The 19,130-nt window shown below is 42.8% G+C and overlaps 1 protein-coding gene across 4 annotated transcripts in view; it reads right to left on the bottom strand.

The window, feature by feature from the left end:
* The window catches only part of il1rapl1a (interleukin 1 receptor accessory protein-like 1a), a 271,904-nt gene that overhangs the window by 46,700 nt on the left and 206,074 nt on the right, over positions 1-19,130 (bottom strand). The gene's annotated exons all lie outside the window — the stretch shown is intronic.

The raw sequence follows: 19,130 nt of genomic DNA, 5'->3' as shown, positions 1-19,130 counted from the left end.
CCCCAGCCACGTTGACCATTATGTCATGGGAATAATTAAAAATGAATAGGGTTCTTCCCATTTACTTCGGCCATCTTGACATTATTAAAAATGAATGGGACTTTGCCTCAGATTCGTCAGATCCCGAAACGGTTGACCTCAGCTACCTGCCAATCGTTTGTTGGATGTCATGAAAAATTGATTAGATTCTTTTTTTAAAATAAGGTGGGGGAAAGTATGAAATTCCAACCAACCCTTTGGAGACATACACAAGCTTTGCTCTCGTCCACATCGTCACATTTATTTCAATATATCTGTTTTATTTCTTCTTGATGTAGTGAATTTGTAAAGTTCTTCTTCATCATGCGACCCAGCTGTGCATCCATGGTAACAGAATTTCCTTGTTTCCTTTTTCTTCTAAAAGGGGTGATTAGTACCTCATAGAGTAGTTATTAAAGGAAGTAAAACTGGTGGTTAGAGTTCCTGATGAAGAAGGTAGTTAGCAGAGGAAGGAGATAAACGGGGAGGAGAAATTGCAGAGAAAGCCTAAATAGCGACAGGAAATTGTGAGTGTCGTCTTTGCACTGGGTAAATTAGAATCTGGGAGAAGATAAATTCCAGTCAGTATCTTTTTTTTTCTCATTTAAACCATCATACGTTTGTCAATGGATCACAGAAAGTGAAATCCCGTTATGAGAAGAAAATTGAGATTGAACACAATCGAGTAATATCGTCGTACAATTTCCTCTCCTTATGAGACTTAAAGAGTATAATACAGAGGCAAATCACCACACACTGCAACTTATCATAAGCTATTAGCAAAAATCATATGACCATCTAGCAATGTCATCATATGCATATGATGCATATCATAATGCAAAATCATAACTAGGGACGGCAATTGATACGATTTTTACGATTCTGATTCCCGTTTCGATTCTGTTTAGCGATTCAATCCTTTATCTTTATGGACATTTCTGAAAAAAACAGGAGACTAAACAAGTAGATAAACCACTTTGTTTTATGTCTTAATTGTGTCTGTAAACAAGATACATTTCTAAAAGTAATTGTCATACACTAGGTTCTACAATAAGGTCAAAATGGTACTTAAGATAGTTGCATTACTTTGAAGTATTGACAATGGTTACGTTGCCATTGCTGCTGGGTTGAGCACTCTGGAGCAATCAAAAGCGCGACCATCATCTAAATGGTATTGCATGATGTGTGCAAATTCTTTTGTATATTGGTAGTGTTTCCTCCCTTAGACGAAATATTAATATATTTTCTAAGTACTGCAAGTTGCCTTGTTGTTAACCTTTCTTTAAAATGTAACTAAATTTTAGAGCGTTAGGCTTAGGTTGTTTGTTGCTAGTCGCGCTAGTAAATAATGTCGCTATGTAACATGCGTGGTAATGTCATTCGTCCCAACTGGAATTGATAAGGGAATCATTTACATAAATGACAAACAATGCCAAGGGATTGAAACTCTAGGAACCCACAATAACCGGTTTTTGATTTCCATCCTTAATCATGACCATCTAGTAATGTGTAGGGCATGAATCCTCAAACTGTCATGGACACATGAGCGCCTTTCAGGGGTTATTTTTTTTTCAGCAAGTAACCTGCAAAAAATGTAATGATAAATGAAGATTTCTTGATTGGCTTTGTTTTGATTTTTTAAAGGGCGTTTGTGGGAGAGAGGAGATGCATAAACTTGCTCAAGGTATTTTATAGTGGCGTAAGGTAGCATGATTAGAAACATTTACAGTTCCGAAGCAGTCTTGTTTTTAATGTTCCAAATCACTTACAATAAATCTGACAAGGATATCCCCACAATTGGTAATTTTGTGTTGCATCTCAGTCATCTGAGTCATGGCAGTCCACAAAGGTTGATTAAAAGCATCTGTCCTTTTTTAATGGCTGTCTTTCTCGGTTCAGAAGGCCATATTATTTTTAATAGATGAAACAGCTTCCAGTAGAAGAAAAATCCTGGTGCCTTGGATTCGACCTTGTGGATGTATTTATTTATGAAAAAAAATACACACAAGCCGATTTAATGGTACTATTACTGCACTCTGCTTCGCGTTTTGACCTCGTCTTGTGGAATATGGATGTGTAACGAGCGGGCCCGAGAAGCTGGATGGGGCAAGACAACCATAGAGAGTCCATTAACACACTTGTAAACCAGTCAAAGCTATTTACCTCATGCTGCGCCTCTCGAATTACTGAGTGTACTCAGGATGCATGCATACTGCAAATGGCAATTAAAGACGAGCCGTCGACACATACACGCACTTTCATGCTCTCCCCGAGGCAGCGGTTTGGTGCCGATCTGCCGATCTCCATAGCAACCTAAGCTGCTGTGGGCGATGGTGTCATTAAGAAGATTGATTGTCATAAGAAAATCAACAGCAGAGCAGAATGAGGGCATTGGTAAAAACAATCGCACGCTTCAGTGCAACAACTGTAGATTTAGTCAGCTCGCTTCTGTCTCTTCCCACTGCTGAATGATGCAGCCTGAGGAAATACAACATTTGAGAAACACATTTCATTCGCCCGCCACCTCCTGTTTCCTAATCAAGCCTTTCGCTGACAACAGCAGACGGAACAGCGGCGGCCTCTTGCTCTGAAGGTGCTTCTCAGGTATTTAACCGCAAGCTCAAGAGTGCTTCTATAGCTTGTGGAGTCAAACAGAGCCAATGAATGGTTGCACAAGCTGCAAGGGAGGCCTGCAATGCCACTGGGGGGACAGATTAGTCCTGTATGCTTGCATTCACTACTCCTTCATGCCATTGGTACTCAATATGGTTTTTTCGTGGTTCACACTCTGCAGAAGATCACTATTGCGAGACTTTTCAAGGAATTGCTCAAAGGTGATTCAGCCCATATGACAGACGTGGATTATACCATACACACCGAGTACAAGGAATGTAATGACTGAAGCCCAATGGTTTCCACATTCAGTTTATATAAAATGAAAACCTAGCAATAGATTTAGCCTAAGAAAAAGTGCATACATGTCGCCTGTTGACTCCACCACGCATGAGCTGCCACTGGACAATTGGTGGTCCATGTATGTCATAAGTCATCAAACTTGGAAATCCTGCTCGGTCATCATTTTCAACATTTTGGTACCAGCATCATTCTTAAACAGCATATTGTGTTTACTGTTGAGGAGGCGCTCCAGGCAGCCTCACCTTTATAGTCGTTCCTCATTGGTGCTCATCACCTGTTCACGAAGTCTCTTATCGCATTGTACCAATTAACCGCGATGCCTATGTGCGAAGCGGAGGGTTTCAGCTGAGCTGAGCCTCCAGAGCTTATGTAACGAGGAAAACGGCGAAGGAGAAAGCGATAGAGTGCCAACTGTAGGAAGCCCTCTGGGAACGATCCTCCTCTCTCATCTGTTTATGCTTCCCCTTCTTCTGTTTCTGTCTCTTCATCTTGTTCTGTCCAGCAGCTCTCTCTGAAAATGAGCCGTTCTAGCATCTCTCCGCACCCTTCAATGATCTGCCTTCTTTTTTTTCACCCACGATGCATTACTCAACACCAAGCCCCTGTGTAGCTAAACGTCAAATTCTTTGACCAAACGCTGCCACTCGATTGTCAAGAACATCAGAAGGCCTGAATTTGGGAGTTCTGACTCGCCTCTTTTTTCATTTTTTCCCCCCATGCACCTTGCCTTGTTTTTGTGGCACTTGTTTTTCTTCATCTGTCTGTTACGTAAAGGCAGACAGAAGTGGAGCAAGCTTCAAAGTGAATGGCAAAGCTGTCTTTTCCCTACTCGCTTCCCTCTTCATGCATGTCGTTCCACTGCCAATGCCATCCCCCCAGCCCCAACCTCATCATTTATTCTAAATTCTCCAATCCGTTCTTATTACTGTAAATTCACTGCGCCATTTTTTCCGGGGCTTCTGATTCTTACTGATAGCGTTACAGGCAGATATCCTCTTATGCTTCGAGCTGGCAGTTTTTTGGAACGTGGAAAACCTCAAGCAGGAGCTGGCTCTCATTATTGCTGCCTCTTCCTCCTATATGCCTTTGTTGTATCAAAAAGAGCGAGGCAGGGATGAGTAGGGCGCGCCTTCTTTTTGATTACCTGTCAGTGGGCCCCAACATCAGATGCAGACGAGGTAAAAGCTACCATTACCTAAATCACTTCTCTTCGAAGACATCGCCCTCGCTAAAAAGGGAAGAAACCCTTAACGGTGACTGATTCAACGAGAGTGCCCCGAGCAAACTGGATAATGGGAGTGTTATTAATAACACACATGCACACACCCGCACACACATATCATGTGCATACATACAAAGCGCTTGACTGACAACAGTGAATATACATGTTGACAGACATCATCAAGTTAAGTAAGCTAAGAGGACAAGTCCAGTCTGGTCAACTCATTGGGCGCGTGACTCTTGGCCCTATCAGCAAACCGGTGAGGCTTATGTTTGTGGCCACTTATGGTGACTTTGGACATAGTTTCAGTGTTAGGGTCAATCCTATTCCTTGAGGGCCGCTGTCCTACCCGTTTTCCATCTCTCCCTGCTGCAACACACCTAATTCAAATGATCAGATAATCGGCAAGTTCTGCAGAAGCTGGATAAAGATCCTGATCATTTGAATCAGGTGTGTTGCAGCAGGTGGAGATGGAAAACAGACAGGGCAGCGACACTCGAGGAACAGGATCGAAGAGCCCTGGCTTGTGATCTAGTAACACGCTAAAGAGGCATCTAGGGCATGCTAATGCCACAAGTTCAGTGAGATCTGTCCTTGCAGAAGCTGCATGAAAGCCAACTATGTGAAGCACTACATGACTATTGGTGCAACATAAAATACGAGGCTCAGGTAAACAAAACACCTATTCCACCTGACTTGAGACCTATTCCACCTTATTTCAGACAAAAGGTAGACTACACCCAGGACTGGACGGACACCAGTTATTCACAGGGTGATTGTGACGGAGGCACTGAGTGGGAATTAAACCCATGTCAGCTGCACAATGTCTACTATGTCAACAATCACATTCACGATAGGTGGAAAGGTGGACTGGTCACCTTAATATGTCCAGTCCATCACAGGGTTATTGTAACTGCGGCACTGACTGAAAATTCAACCCTCACAAGCTGCATGAGAGTCAACATTGTGAACCATCCCATTACTAATAGACGAAACACTTACACCAACCACTTATATAGGTGGTCTACATCCTGGACTATTTGTCAGTCAGTTGAATAGAGCATTGAGTGGGAATTGACCAAGCCCCAGAAGCATGAAAGTCAACGATTGTACATGAACAACCACATTACGAATGGTGCAATGGTTTATCCTAGCGCATCTTAAGCGGAAAAGTAGACAGCACCGCTGGTCACTTGTCCGTCAAAGGGTGATTGTTACTGGGGTATTGAATGGGATCTGACACTGCGCTAGCTGCTCTAAAGTAAGTTACAGTACTTCAACCATCCTCTATTTGTTTTGCCATGTACATGAAATTTGACCTCTGCATTTGACCCATCACAGCGAACACACACTGTTAGTGGCACTCACTAGAAAAGGGGGCTACAGACGGAATGCCCATCTCTATGTGAATCGCTACACTGCCAACTGCATGACAGAACTGTGAATGGAAATCGGTAATCCAACAAATTACTTCAAGCAGGAAGTGTTTGAAAGAGTGTTGTGTTTTTTTGCCCTTTGCTGGTTATATGCTTGACATTCTGCCTAGTAGAAAGTTGTCACCAAACTTTTGCTTTGTGCCTCCCTTTCTAAGACTCATCTTTTTCTCCGGGAAGGCCAACAACGACATTAATTGGTCATTGGAGTGAGCAGCCAGTCAGACAACTCTTTCGCAGTGACAGCGTCTGCCACTGATTCAAGGCGCTGAATCGGCTCAACGGCTCCTGATAAGGTCTATTAGAAGCAGGCATGCTGGACGGGCCTGTAAAACTACAGCCACTAAAAGACAGTGGTTGACAGTCCAGCGACAGGCGGCTGCCTCGGGGAACAAATAGGCTTTTGTGAATGAAGGCTCAAGCACTCCATTCTTCTTCATTTCCTTGCACGGCTAACATCAAATGAGCGCTAAACAAGCGTCTAAATGTGACACACAGTGGTGTGTTGTGTCTGTCTTGCATGTTTCTGTGCATCTCAGCATCATACCCCACCACAAACCCCTCACCACTCTCTCTCCCGTCAGCCCTGTGCCGTGTCGCTTTCGCTTCATTTATTACGCCGCAGCTTTCTCCCGCGCCAGGCTCGGGACTCTGTGAAAAATGAGGACCGCTCACGCGCTTAAACATTTCGCTTTGTTCTGCTGACACACTAGTTACCGTGCCGGGCACCACGGGTCACTGAGCAGCGGAGGCACTGGGGGATGGCAAGCAACTTGAATGATACCAAAAAAATGTGCACATCAACATGACCTTTAAAGCTTTTTACACAGTGGTGTTGCATAGGTAATACAAGCATGAGGAAATTATTGCGCCCCTTAACGGAACATCAAACACAAGAACATAAAACATCTCAAGGCCAACAATATTTTTTACATTTTAAGTCCCAAAGAAATTAAATCATTATGTATTTTCGAGTGCTATTTTCCACTCCACTATCCATACTTTTACCAGGAAGTCTCTATAATCAGTTAACAACAACAACAAAAAAAACAATACTATATACATTTGCATCTCTCATCCTTAAATGATATTGCTTGTATTTTTGGGGGAGGAACTAACATTTATTTGTACCGTCTTTTGACGTACAGTATTCGACATTTATTCACCGTTGCCATCAAGTGGCACCTGCTTTCATACAGTCACATGGCATCCCGCAAACAGACAATTGTGTTTGACATGAAAAATACTTTTCTGACAGTGACAACTGCCCTGGAAGTGTTCAACTTCAGAGTCACTTCTCTGCATTGTGAAACAAAGCAGTCCGGATGGAAAATACCGGCTTTTACAGGCAGCGTAAAAGGGGTTTAAGGAACAATAACACAAACGACAATGATACAGAGAACAGGAGAGTTTCTGCAATTGTGCTATTTTTCACTTTTGATGACTATACAAAATAGCAGTATCTAATTTGCATCTAATTAAAACATATTGCTCTTTTTTAATGATTACACTAACATTCATCTATATCCTCTGAGGTCCCATACTGCGCCACTAGAAGAAAAATTGCATACACATTGAAAATGAGGCAAACCATTAAAAAAGTCAATGGCAACAAAGTCAACCTAAACCATGGTGCCAGTAACTCCTTATCAGTCTCTCGCAGCAGCACAGCATTGAAAAACAGAACATAAACTGTAAATTCTGCCTCTACTTTTGCGCTTATTTTAACCTCATTGTTCATTCTTCTCTAATTTTGCTTTCCAAAAATTATTTGTGCCTGCGACACAAGTTAAGAGTTCAAACACTTCCAAGAACTATGTGTTTTGCTTTGTCTCTGGAAATTGGTGGCTATTTTGCAAAATATGACAGTTTAAGAAACACAACCAGAAGTTAAGCTCTTACGGCACGAAGACTCCAGACTCCAGACTCCAGTGTGACCATGTGCCCATTCCTTCGTATCAAGTGTAAACTTCTTTTTTCACTTGTACGGCAGTCAAGAATATTTACAAATTAGATGGGTTAGGTGGAATTTGGATGAAAATGTCTTTAATTATGGATATTCATTCAATCATGCATTAATTAATCAATTAATTAATTTTCTTCCGCTTATCCAGTTTAAGCAGGGAAGTCCAGACTTCCCTCTCCCTAGTTACTTCGTCCAGCTCCTCCTGGGGGATCCCTTGGCGTTACCAAGCCAGTCAGAAGACAGTCTCTCCAGTATGTCCTGGGTTGTCCCCGGGGCCTTCTCTAATTGGGATGTGCCAGAAAAACCTCACGTCCAAGTGGCATCCCTACAAGTTGGCCAAGCCACTTCATCTGGCTCTTCTCAATGCAGAGAAGCAGCTCGACTCTGAGCCCCTCCCAGATGACTGAGCTTCTCACCTTATCTCTAAGGGAGATCCCGGACACCCTGCAGGGCAAACTCATTTCGGCCACTTGAATCCAGGATTTTATCGTGTTGGTCACAACCCACAGCTCATGATCATAGGTCAGCCTTTTGTCTTGGCTCCTTCCTCACCATGATGGACCTTTACAGAGTTTGCATCACTGCAGATGCTGCACCAATCTGTCAGGTTGGAGCAGGAGATCACTATGTGGTCCACGGTTCCACCGCCAGGACGGAAACCACACCTGTCTTCTTGAATCTGAGATTCAACCATCTGGTCACCTTTCTTAAAAAGTGTAACCACCACCCTGGTCTGCTAATCTAGAGGCACTGTCCCTGATGTCCATGCAATGTTGCAGAAGCATGCCAACCAGGACGGCCCCACAACATCCAACACTGAAGAGCTTTTTAAACACCTCGGTGACCTCAACCCTAGTGATAGGAAAGCCGCCTCAGAGACCAGACTTGGACTGGAATTGAGACGGTCTTCCAAGTATTCTCCCCACCAATTCACAGGATCCTGACTCGAGGTCAGTAACGCCCCCATCCCCACTATACACAGTGTTGATGGTTCACTGCTTCCTCCTGCTGAGATGCCAGTTGGTGGACCACAATTTCTTCAAAGCCGTCCGGATGTTGTTCTCCATGGTCTTGCCGAACCCCTCTTACGGCAGAATTTTTGCCTAGGGGACCACAAAAGCTACGTTCCTCTTGGCCAGCCAGTACCCATCAGCTGCCTCTGGAGTTATACAGACTAAAACGGCCCGATAGGACTCTTTTTTAGCTTGACGTCATCCCTCACTGCAGGTGTCCACCAACAGGTTCGGTAGTTGCCTCCACAACAAGCACCGACCACCTTGCGACCACAGCTCCGGTCGGCCGCCTCAACAATGGAGGCACGGAACATGGGCCACTCAGATTAAATGTCTCGTGCCTGCCCCAGGAGGTGGGCGAAGTTCTGCTGGAGATTGGAGTTGAAACTCCTTCTGAAAAGAGACTCTGACAGATTTTCCCTGCAGAATCGCACAAGATGTTTGGGTCTGCCAGGTGGGACTGGCATCTTCCTCACCATCGGAGCCAACATACCACCAGGTGGTGGTCGGTTGACAGCTCCGCGCATCTCTTCACCTGAATGTCTAGGACATGCGACCACGAGTCCGATGACACGATCACGTAATAGATCATCTAACTGTGGCCTACAGTGTCCTGGCGCCAAGTGCATGTTGACACCTTTATGTCTTAAAATGCTGTTGGTTATGGACAATCCATGACGAGCACAGAAATCTAAAAAGAGAACACCACCCAGGTTCCGTTCAGGAAGGCCGTTCGTGTTTTTTTAAATTAACAAGGTTTTATGATGGCAACACTTTGAACTTATTATTTATTATTTCTAATTCTATTATTTTCGATGGGATAAACCGAAGATCAGATTGTGTTTGACTTTCCCCAATATGTGACAAGAGACTGAAAATGATGTGCTGCTGTTTCTTGCCTTCCACCACAAAAAGAAAAAATCAAGAAAACGGTTTGAGATGATCTACCAGGTATATAGGAGAAGTGGACCAATGAATGTGTGTGTATGTGGGCAGATAGAGAGCATACAAGTGACAAGAGGCAATTCGGAGACATGACTGTGGGTTGACCCCAGTGAAACTCTCCAGAGCAATGTCAATTTCAATTTCACCCACTTGCTGGGGCTAGGTGACACGTCACAGCTGTGGTCAGCACACAACACTGTCACACTATTAAAAAGGGGACAAGAGGGCCGGGAAAAGGTTGGACGGTGAACTATGGGAAAGCTGAGGACGGAAGAGGGCAGTCTACAACTCTACAACTTCAACACTCTTCAGGAAGCCATCTGATCTTCATTGATGTGTTCTGAGGTGGTCAGTGAAGGAGGTGATGCGGGTGGGCACCCTACGAAGGGATTTGAGTGGAGAGAAATTCCCTTTTACACTGGTTTGAAAAGCCGGCAATTGTCCATGTTGCTGTTTATGTAAACGGAACATAGAATTGGGGAACCAAATTTTCCACCATCAAAGAGGGCATGAGAGCAATAACAGGCAGAATGGACCTTTGTGTAAGGGAATGCCAGAAAGGCGGGACGGACGTGTTAAGTTTATCACCCATTCCACCCTATTGTGTTGAAAGCAATTGATATGGTTGGAAAAGTAGTTTCTAGGTCACACCAGACGCAAGCACTGACATTGTCTAATTATTGTGGGATACTGTACTACTGTGTAAAATAACACACAAGTGATGGCAAGACCTCACCTTTGCTGTGGTATGAATAAAAACAAAGGTAAGGGAACGCAAGAAATGCAGTACAAATATGTTTAACACCTGACACTAACTTCTCCTGCCTTGTTGTATTTAAAGTAATTGTCACTGTCCAAGAATTATTTGTTTACATCACACCAGATACTGAGACATATTTGATACAATTATCTGTTTGGAACAAATGTAGTGTTGACTTCTGTGCAGAATTCCCTTACAGCAAACCAGGGCAAATTAGATCAGATCCAGCCCATCCACAGCCTTTGACCAACCCTCGCAGTTTTTTTTTTTTTTTTAAGTCAAATGTGCATGTGTGTCGGCAGTACAAGCAAGCGGGAGCAATGATGTGTGTTTTTAGTGTTGCCAACCTATCATAAGAATTTATCGCTTAACAATATTTTCTTTCTTTTCCAATTAATGTAGTGACTGTTTTTTGTTTTGCTTTTTTCAATAAAATAAATAGCGATGTCATGTCAGCAACATAATAATTTCCTACACAGTGGAGGCCAGTTGGTAACCTGTCCTGGCAATGATTTGTGAGCCCCAACTATACTGAAGAAAAACAAAAATGCAATACTTCTGTTTTTGCTTCCATTTTTTATGAGCTGAACTCAAAGATGAATGACATTTTCTATATTCAAGAAAGGTGTATTTCCAGAGCTGGGCATTATGCCTATGTGACGAACCGGTCTGTCTATCCGTCTATGACGGACACCCGTTTTGTAGGCAATAAACGATAAACAGGAAACTTAAAAAAAGTAGTCGGAAGCCCATTTTTTCCATCTATGTAATCGTCTATTTTCACGGTGAGACGAGGTTTCTGTAACAATAGTATTGTTAGATTGAGTTGTTGTTGTTTGGGGGACAGATTTGAGTGAGGGAACAGGCGAGAGGAAGTGACGTTTTTCCTATGTTACGAGACTGAGGGCCATACTAAATGCGTCTCCTTTAAATGAGGTGAGGCTTCCGAGGTCCTTAAAGGTACATAAAGCTCAGAAAAGGTCTAGAAGGTGCTAAAACGAGACGCATAGAGTCCGGACGCTTCCATGCAGCAATGAGCCAGTCTTTCGTTTCAAATATCGCCCAATGGGAGGGGGTGTGGATAGACGGACAGCGGAAGGGTACCCTGGCTGTAGGCGGTAGTCGATAAACGGACTGCACATTTTTAATAAAATGCCCAGCTCTGTGTATTTCTCTCAAACATTATTTACAATCTGGCCCTACACTGCATTCCAGTTTCTCAGACGAAACCTTTGTAAAATTAAGTGGCCAACCTGGCTTAAACACAGGTATCATCCTGCCGCTGATACAAGCTCGTAAGGCAGAAAATTGGCAGGTCGATTTGCCTCCCGCACCTCCACACTCCTTGTCAGTGCCGTTCATGCAGAACAACTACACAGAAAAAAGGCGGAAAATGAAAGCTTTTACCTGTAGTGTATTAACTAATACACACACAGCAGTTTTGCACGACTGCAATATGCAACCACAATGATAAAGATATTGTTAAATTAATGGACAGTATTGAATTAACTGAGAACCGTTACAATTACTAAAAAACACGTGCCGAATGCCTTTCAGTGTATGGAGACATAAGCAAATATATAGAGGTACTGATTATTTTATTTTTTTTTAATTTACTGTTTTTCTAATCTCACAAACGAGCAATAGATGGCAAATCCAAACAAGCTGAATCGCAATTTAAAAATGTCTATTAAGGATATTAGCGCTGCTTGGAAATCACTTTGGAAAACTTGGAACAGGAAAACAGTCAACACATTGCATATTGTGGGAATGAGCGCCAAGGTTGACATAAACATTAACCTTCCTGTGCTCACAGCCAATCTGTAGATTTGCGCCGATCTATTCTGGCTACACAAGCAAATCTGCTAATTGCTGCCTGATTGAAATGAAAAATGTGCGTCCTAGGCGCTGGCATTCCGACAAGACGCTCGCAGCATTGTGTGTGTTACTAAGATGGAGATGATAAAGATAGATGGGAGCAACGCAAGGGAAATCAGCCATCTTCTAAGTTGCAGTGATTCTGCAGATGGCTAACACGTAAGCGGAGCGATGCTTGTCGTCTCTCACACGGTTGTGTCCCGCTCTGTGAAATAATGGCGTTTCATTACTTTCTGCTCCAATGCGTCCATCTGTTTGCTTTGGGGGACAGTAAAGTCCTCAATCAGTTACAATTATCACACAGTTTGCGACGACTACCCCGCGAGCGTGTGACCTAAGCAGTGCAGAGACTCACACTAATATCAGCGTGTATGAGTCGAATCTCTTATCCCTGTCCTCCAGGGAGCCAATAACAAAGCATCCAGCTGGAAGTAACAGTGAAACTTAAACTGTGGAATGTCTCAACCAACGCACATAATATTTAATTTCTTGTTAAAAGATGCCATGTAATAACGACTGTCATAATGCACGATGTCAGCTCAAAGCGGAAGTCAACCCCCACATTTTCTTTACAATAATATGTTCTGTCTGACCTCAATTTAACTCTATTGGTTAGTGACCAATCACGGCTCACCTGGTTTGTGAAGCTAAGCCATGAATGGTCATTACCTGAGCCCTGAACAACAGGCCGCCCCCGAGATGGCAAAAAACGGGTGGATTTTAATGCTTAACTTATATTCCACAAACGCAATACCAATCAGAATGCCGTGGTTAAACTAGTGAGACTGCATAGAACATTTTTTGTAAAGAACATTTTGGAGTTGACCCCATTTTAAGATGTCAGTTGGCCAGCGCACTCCCACTAGACATAATTTCATCCAGCATCAATGCATTAACTCTGCATGTGTTTAATTTTTTTAAATACTTTTTCTGAAAGGACTTTTATCCAGCGTTTCAATGGCATGAACAATGGAAAGAATGACCGGCAGTCATGTGGATCAGCAGTTCCCAAACACCGGGCCATGGATTGGTACCAGTCCATTTGGAAGTGGGCCGCACACAGAGACTGGACAAAAATTATGTTATTGATCATCAGTCTTAAAGATTTCTTTAAAAAAAATTATGCACCTGCCTGTGTCTCTGTACTCATGTCAAACTGCTCGTTTCAGTCACGTGATACAGTAGTTAAAAAATTAAGCCCGCAAGCAAACAAAAATTAATAAAACAACAAATGTCTTTAGAGAGCTCCTTCAGAAAGAGGAGAAAGTCAAATGATGAAACAGCCATAGAATAGCACCAACACACACACACACACACACACACACACGCACCCCCCCCCCCACACACACACACACAAAAGCTGTAGTACAGAAACAGTATCAGCAGTTCAACTCAAAATACGGGTTTATGGCTCCTGGTGATTGTCATGCACAAAGCCCGTTCCGCATAATATGTGGTGACAGGCTCCTAAATGAGACAATGAAGCCTTCAAAACTGCCAAAGAAGAACTGAATATCTTACTTGTATTTGCAAAATCCTATTTTTGGTAAATGGGAATTTCTGAAATGATGCAACCACAAACACAATTAGAAAGTAGGCTGGACATACTATAGAGGTAGTAACACAATTCTGGTTTCATTGTCTCCCATTACACCAAGATGGGACTGGATTGTTGAAGAGAAGCATGTAAAAGGCTCCCACTGGTTGCAACAAATAAATTCAGCGTAATGAAAAGTTGTATTTTTATTATGGTATTTGTTTACTGTATATGCCGTCATGCCAAAGTATTGCTTTACGTAAATCCAGTCCATAGTGCAAAAAACGGTTCAGCAGCACATAGTGTGTTTGGAAGACTGAGCAGGCATGTTGTAGGCAGTGCTGCTACCAGTTTTACTTTTGGAGACTTCTAATTTGTGTTTTTGTCTCGAATCCGGATGGCTTGATGGCACTCTCAGCTAGAGATGTGAATGGCCAACTTTATTTGTATCTTGTACGACTATAGTCCTGCATTTAAATTTCATCTGTTTGTGCCATTCATCTTATACTTAATGACATCTTTTTCAATGAGATGCGTGATTTATGCAAATACGCTCTCTCTTCATTAAGCCAAGTGTATGAAGAGAGTTTTATTGTTTAGAAAGTATTAATAAAATAATAATCATCTTCCCACGTTCCCCAAAATATAAATTTTTGGCTTGAAGACCTACATTCCCTTTTAGTGTCAGTTTTCTTTTTTCTTTATGTGTCTTGCAATTGACTGGCAAGTGGTCCGCCTCTCCCTTAAGACATGACCCAAATGAGAATAAATGCTATTGAAAATGGATGGTAGGAAGGTTAACTTGTGGAGATGTTGTTGTCGCTGTTTCGTTAGCTATTGGGAGTTACCATATAATTCTGCTTTGAATTTGTTACAAGACATAATTTTACTTAAAACTGCCCTTACAGTCGGTACAGATTTTATGATGGCGACTGAACTCTGGAACAAATTAATTACAAATCTAATGATTGACAGGTCCGCTGATAGTGTAGTGGTACACACGCCTGAGTTGTGTGCGGGCAGCGTGGGATCAATTCCCGCTCAGTGACAGTGTCTATGTGTGCCCTGCGACTGGCTGGCGACCAGTTCGGGGTGTAGTCTGCCTTCGCCCATTGACGGCTGGGATAGGCTCCAGCAACTCCCCGCAACCCTGTATAGGATAAGCGGTTTGGAAGATGACATGACATGACATGACATGATTGACCTCCCGCCCTTCCCGTCACACTCTTCATTTGTGTTAGTATTATTGAAATGCAAAGTGGCAAAGAGTAGGTTCCATAACCCATGCGACTGATGCCTTCTAAAAAAATATAAATATAAACATATTTTCTTCAACCTCAAACTAAAAACACCCTTTCTCTTGTTTGATCATTGTTGGTCATTCTACTCTAGATTTGTCATCCATCACTTTGCAATACATCTCGACAGTCTATTGCGTTGACATCGTATAAAGCCAGCGAGCTGTGATTGGGTCTTTTTTTGAGAACTGCAATGACTGCAGCAACATACGAGATGAAAATGGCTCCCCGTGTTTCATGGCAGGGTTGCCTATTCATCTTGCTGTGTAGTCTGCACACATTTTACTGCCCATCCAATAGATCCCGTCACCTTCCAACTTCATCTCCCTCCATGTCCAACTTAAAAATCCTCGAGGGTTAGCCTCTATCGGTGTGCATTCTGGTCACCGTAAATCTGTCACACAGTACCTCCATAAAGCTGCCTGGGGCGTGACTTGACAAATATTAAGGAAGTGTGGATGAAATCAACAAAAAATAAATGCTAGCGGGCGAGACAGCTTGTATGCAGACAGAGCTTGGCTGTCAAATATTTACCTGGTGTGGGACACTCTGCAGGGAGTCTGTGGCGGATCTGTGCATGATATAATGCACATTGTCTTCTGCTGCAGCTTTTTTTAAACATAAAAAGCCCCCAGTGATGTCACCCCTGAGATATTGGGTTCAGTATGACAACAGAATGATATAAAGCTGCTATATGACCCACTTGACTTGACTTATGAAAAGAGCACGCATACAATTTTGTGTACCGATCACATCAGTCTACTGGAAGACACATAAGGTAGATGTTAAAAAAGATTCCAACATGCAGCATGTTAAATCATCTGAGCGGCTGTTAACCTGACTTAACCGGTGCTTCTGTTTTGGTTAGCAACTGAGTTCAGATGGGCTCTTTCATGTCTCTGTGTGAATGATGGCATCTGAGTTCATTTAAGTTGTTACTGGGTTACTTGTGGGATGAATTTATTTGTCAAGTCGATGACACTTCCAGCCATTCATTGGGATTTGCACACAAGCTAAGAAAAGTCATGATGTCATCAATACTTTGTGATTACATTTTCCATTGAATTCAGCAAAATATAATCGGCCACTTGCTCATCAAGCCCAAGGGAATATCCAACTTTCCATCCATTACAGCTAAAAACAATGGTCAACAGGACAGCAATAAGTCCCTTCCCTAGCACCGTCTGACTATGTCAGGTAATTTGATTGTGGAATTAGGATCGCAGAACTTTGCAATTCAATCTAGGGGGGATTCCATCACTTGACTCCAGATGGCCATGGACCGAAAACACGAGTGTAATGGGACAATCAGAAGAGTTCAAGTGCCTCTCGGTGGAACCTTGCTGCCGCATTGCTCACGTCTATTGTTCTCATTCTCTCTCTCTCTCTCAGAGCCTTCAAGGCCGGCGCGAGATGCTAAATCACCCTCAACAGACGCAGACAAGGACAAGCTAGAACCAAACTGCTGCCAGGACTGCGGCCAAAAAGACCGGCACTGACTGATGGTCGACCATTTGTACTATTACACACACACACAAATATGCAGTCGAGCGCACACACATATGCAGTGGAACGTCAATTCCTGAATGCCTCAAAGCAAACGCATGCCTTAAATTTCGGAACAGTGATGTCAGCATGTTACGAGCCTCACTTTTGGTCAGTATCGAAGGACTTGCTGATACGTTTTTACTTGTTCTTGTTTTTGCTTCTATTCCCCTTGATCTGATTCTCAGTCTGATTTTGATCTTCTGATGGGCTTTAGAGTTTGTTGTTGGAGTCTGTTTGACGAGGAACACTGAGTGATATAGGCTGCTACATTAGCTTCTCTCGCTCGCCACCAACTGGTCGGCTGACATATGCTTGGAACTCGTGAACAAAGTAGAATGTTACGTTACTTTTTTCTTCACAATTTATAAAAATTCCCAGGTGTTTTCATAAACTTAAATAATAAGACCCCTAGATGGATAATGACAAAACACTTTACACACCCTAATTCTTTCATTTCTGAAATTAGCCGGTTTAAGGGGCCGACCCTGTCTCATCTAAGTGAGTGAGTGGTTACCCAGTCCAATGTACTATTGGGGATAGTCACTGTGATTGGCTAATTTGTGAAAACTGGCGGGTCCTCCGGTTACCAAGAAAACCTAACGCTTGTAAACAATGAACAATGGCAAATTGTAACTTGGAATCAAATTAGCAGTTGATTTCCTTTAAAGTACACTTTACAATGTAATTTGAATTCAAAACAGTGAGGTTTCTGCATTTATTGTCAACGTATTTACCAATAACAGTGAAAATGAGAGAGAATGTGAATTTTTACTTTACAAGTCAATTTACAATGTGCACTCCTAAATTTTCTGCCTGCGCCCCCTACAATTTTAAGTTAAGAGCTATCGAGATCAAAAAAGACAAGTAATCAATCATACCCTTCTTAGCTAAAAAACTAAAACTTCAAGCTAAAGCTAATGTGTGCATCCATCCAAAGAAACTTTGCTTTGCTTAGCAGGAGCGTTGTGGACAATGTGAATGTTTCTGCATGATAGTGCCTCTGCATAATAGTGTATGGTGGTCAGACGCCAACCGTTGTTGGCTCTGGATCAGGTGCATAAACCCATTGTAGGGGTGGTTATCATGTACATTAGCCCCACTGTTATGTAACCGTGAGACAGAAGTGCAAAACATCTTGCTCACGGGGACATTTTTCAAACACAGGCAGATAACTAAAGATCTACTTGGTTGTGTAATTTCACACTCCACAGAGCCAACTACAGTATTTGGATACAAGCCATTAATAAAGTCAATTTACCATATGTCCCATGTAACATTTTGCCTCACATTAGCGGTTGAGTTCATTTTATACATGTGTGACAATGTTAAAATACAAGGTCAACCAGCGTGACGGAAAAAAAATGTGTTCGACTTTGGAGGATTCCACAGCAACACATTTCCTCAGTATCTCAGTGCAAACAATACAAACAGCAGAAGGGCCCGGCATTGTGCAACCATGTATGGCTGTGCTGACATGCGAGGGTGAGCTTGTCAGTTTATCAACGGCATCAATTTTTCACTCTTGATCAGCCAACTGTGCACCCAGCTACCTGCTTGCGTTGGCGGCGTGAGGTGGAAGACAAAAAGCTTAACTCGCTGTGAATCATTGCGCTGTCTTTGTCTAGACCCCCATCCTCCCTATCTGCCCCTCATCAGCTTTCCAGACCTCTCCATCTTGTGTGATGTGCCTCGCCATGACAGACACCATTCACCAACGAGGCCCGCGCCATGTGTCTGGCAGCATGCTATTGCGCCCATCCTGCATGCGTGCACACGCGTGGTCGGCCATGTTTTGACCCCCGCGTCAAGGAGAAGACAAACAACGGCGATTGGCAGCGGCCGCCTCTCCATGTGGCGAACCGGCGTATGGAACCAGGCGCCATATGGGCTCACCATTGTTGACAAAATAGCCCAGGGGGTCTTAGCACTCATCGCCATTTGCAAAACACAAGAGATGGGGCGTGATTTGAATTTCATTTTTTAAAACCAATTGGGGAATTAATTGATTTATATATACATACACTTCGGAGAAGAAGTTGATATTTGGCTAAATGTCAAGATGAACCTAAAATGCGCAGTAAGCATTGCAGATGAGCTTAATTTGTCCTTCTCTAAACTTCTCAATAGACATGCCAGCCTGTTCAGTGTTTTTTGCACAAATTGTTGTGCTTTAACGAGAAGCTGAATGGGGAGAATTCACAACAGGTGTTTGATCCATGAATCGATAAATACATTTCTGAGGAAGTCTGCTTCCTTGCCATTCTAAAACTATTCCAGTCTCTTTTTCAACCTGCTGATGTCATTCTGTTACACTTTAAGCTCTGTGGTTATTTACCTTTGAGAACATCCTGCACAATGGCATGGAGCTTTTGGACCAATTTTTAGGTGTTGTCTGGTCTCATGATGTCGAAGCGCAAACAGAAGGATGAACACGACTGTTCAATCCCAATTCCAATTGAACCAAGAAAATATGTCCATTTATGTATCAAACACCTGTTGTCAATTTTGACTTTCAGGTCCTTTGTAGAGAAAAGCAAGCTGTGCAAACGTACTGGAACTGTGAAAGTGGATCATGAAACGTTTAGATAAGGTCAGT

The sequence above is a fragment of the Filicampus tigris genome, chromosome 14 (genome assembly GCF_054856515.1).
Source record: "Filicampus tigris isolate MCC_2025a chromosome 14, RoL_Ftig_1.0, whole genome shotgun sequence".
In the NCBI taxonomy this organism is placed as follows: Eukaryota; Metazoa; Chordata; class Actinopteri; order Syngnathiformes; family Syngnathidae; genus Filicampus; species Filicampus tigris.
Note: the sequence above shows the minus strand (reverse complement) of the source record. Positions and strands in the feature narration are given on the sequence as shown.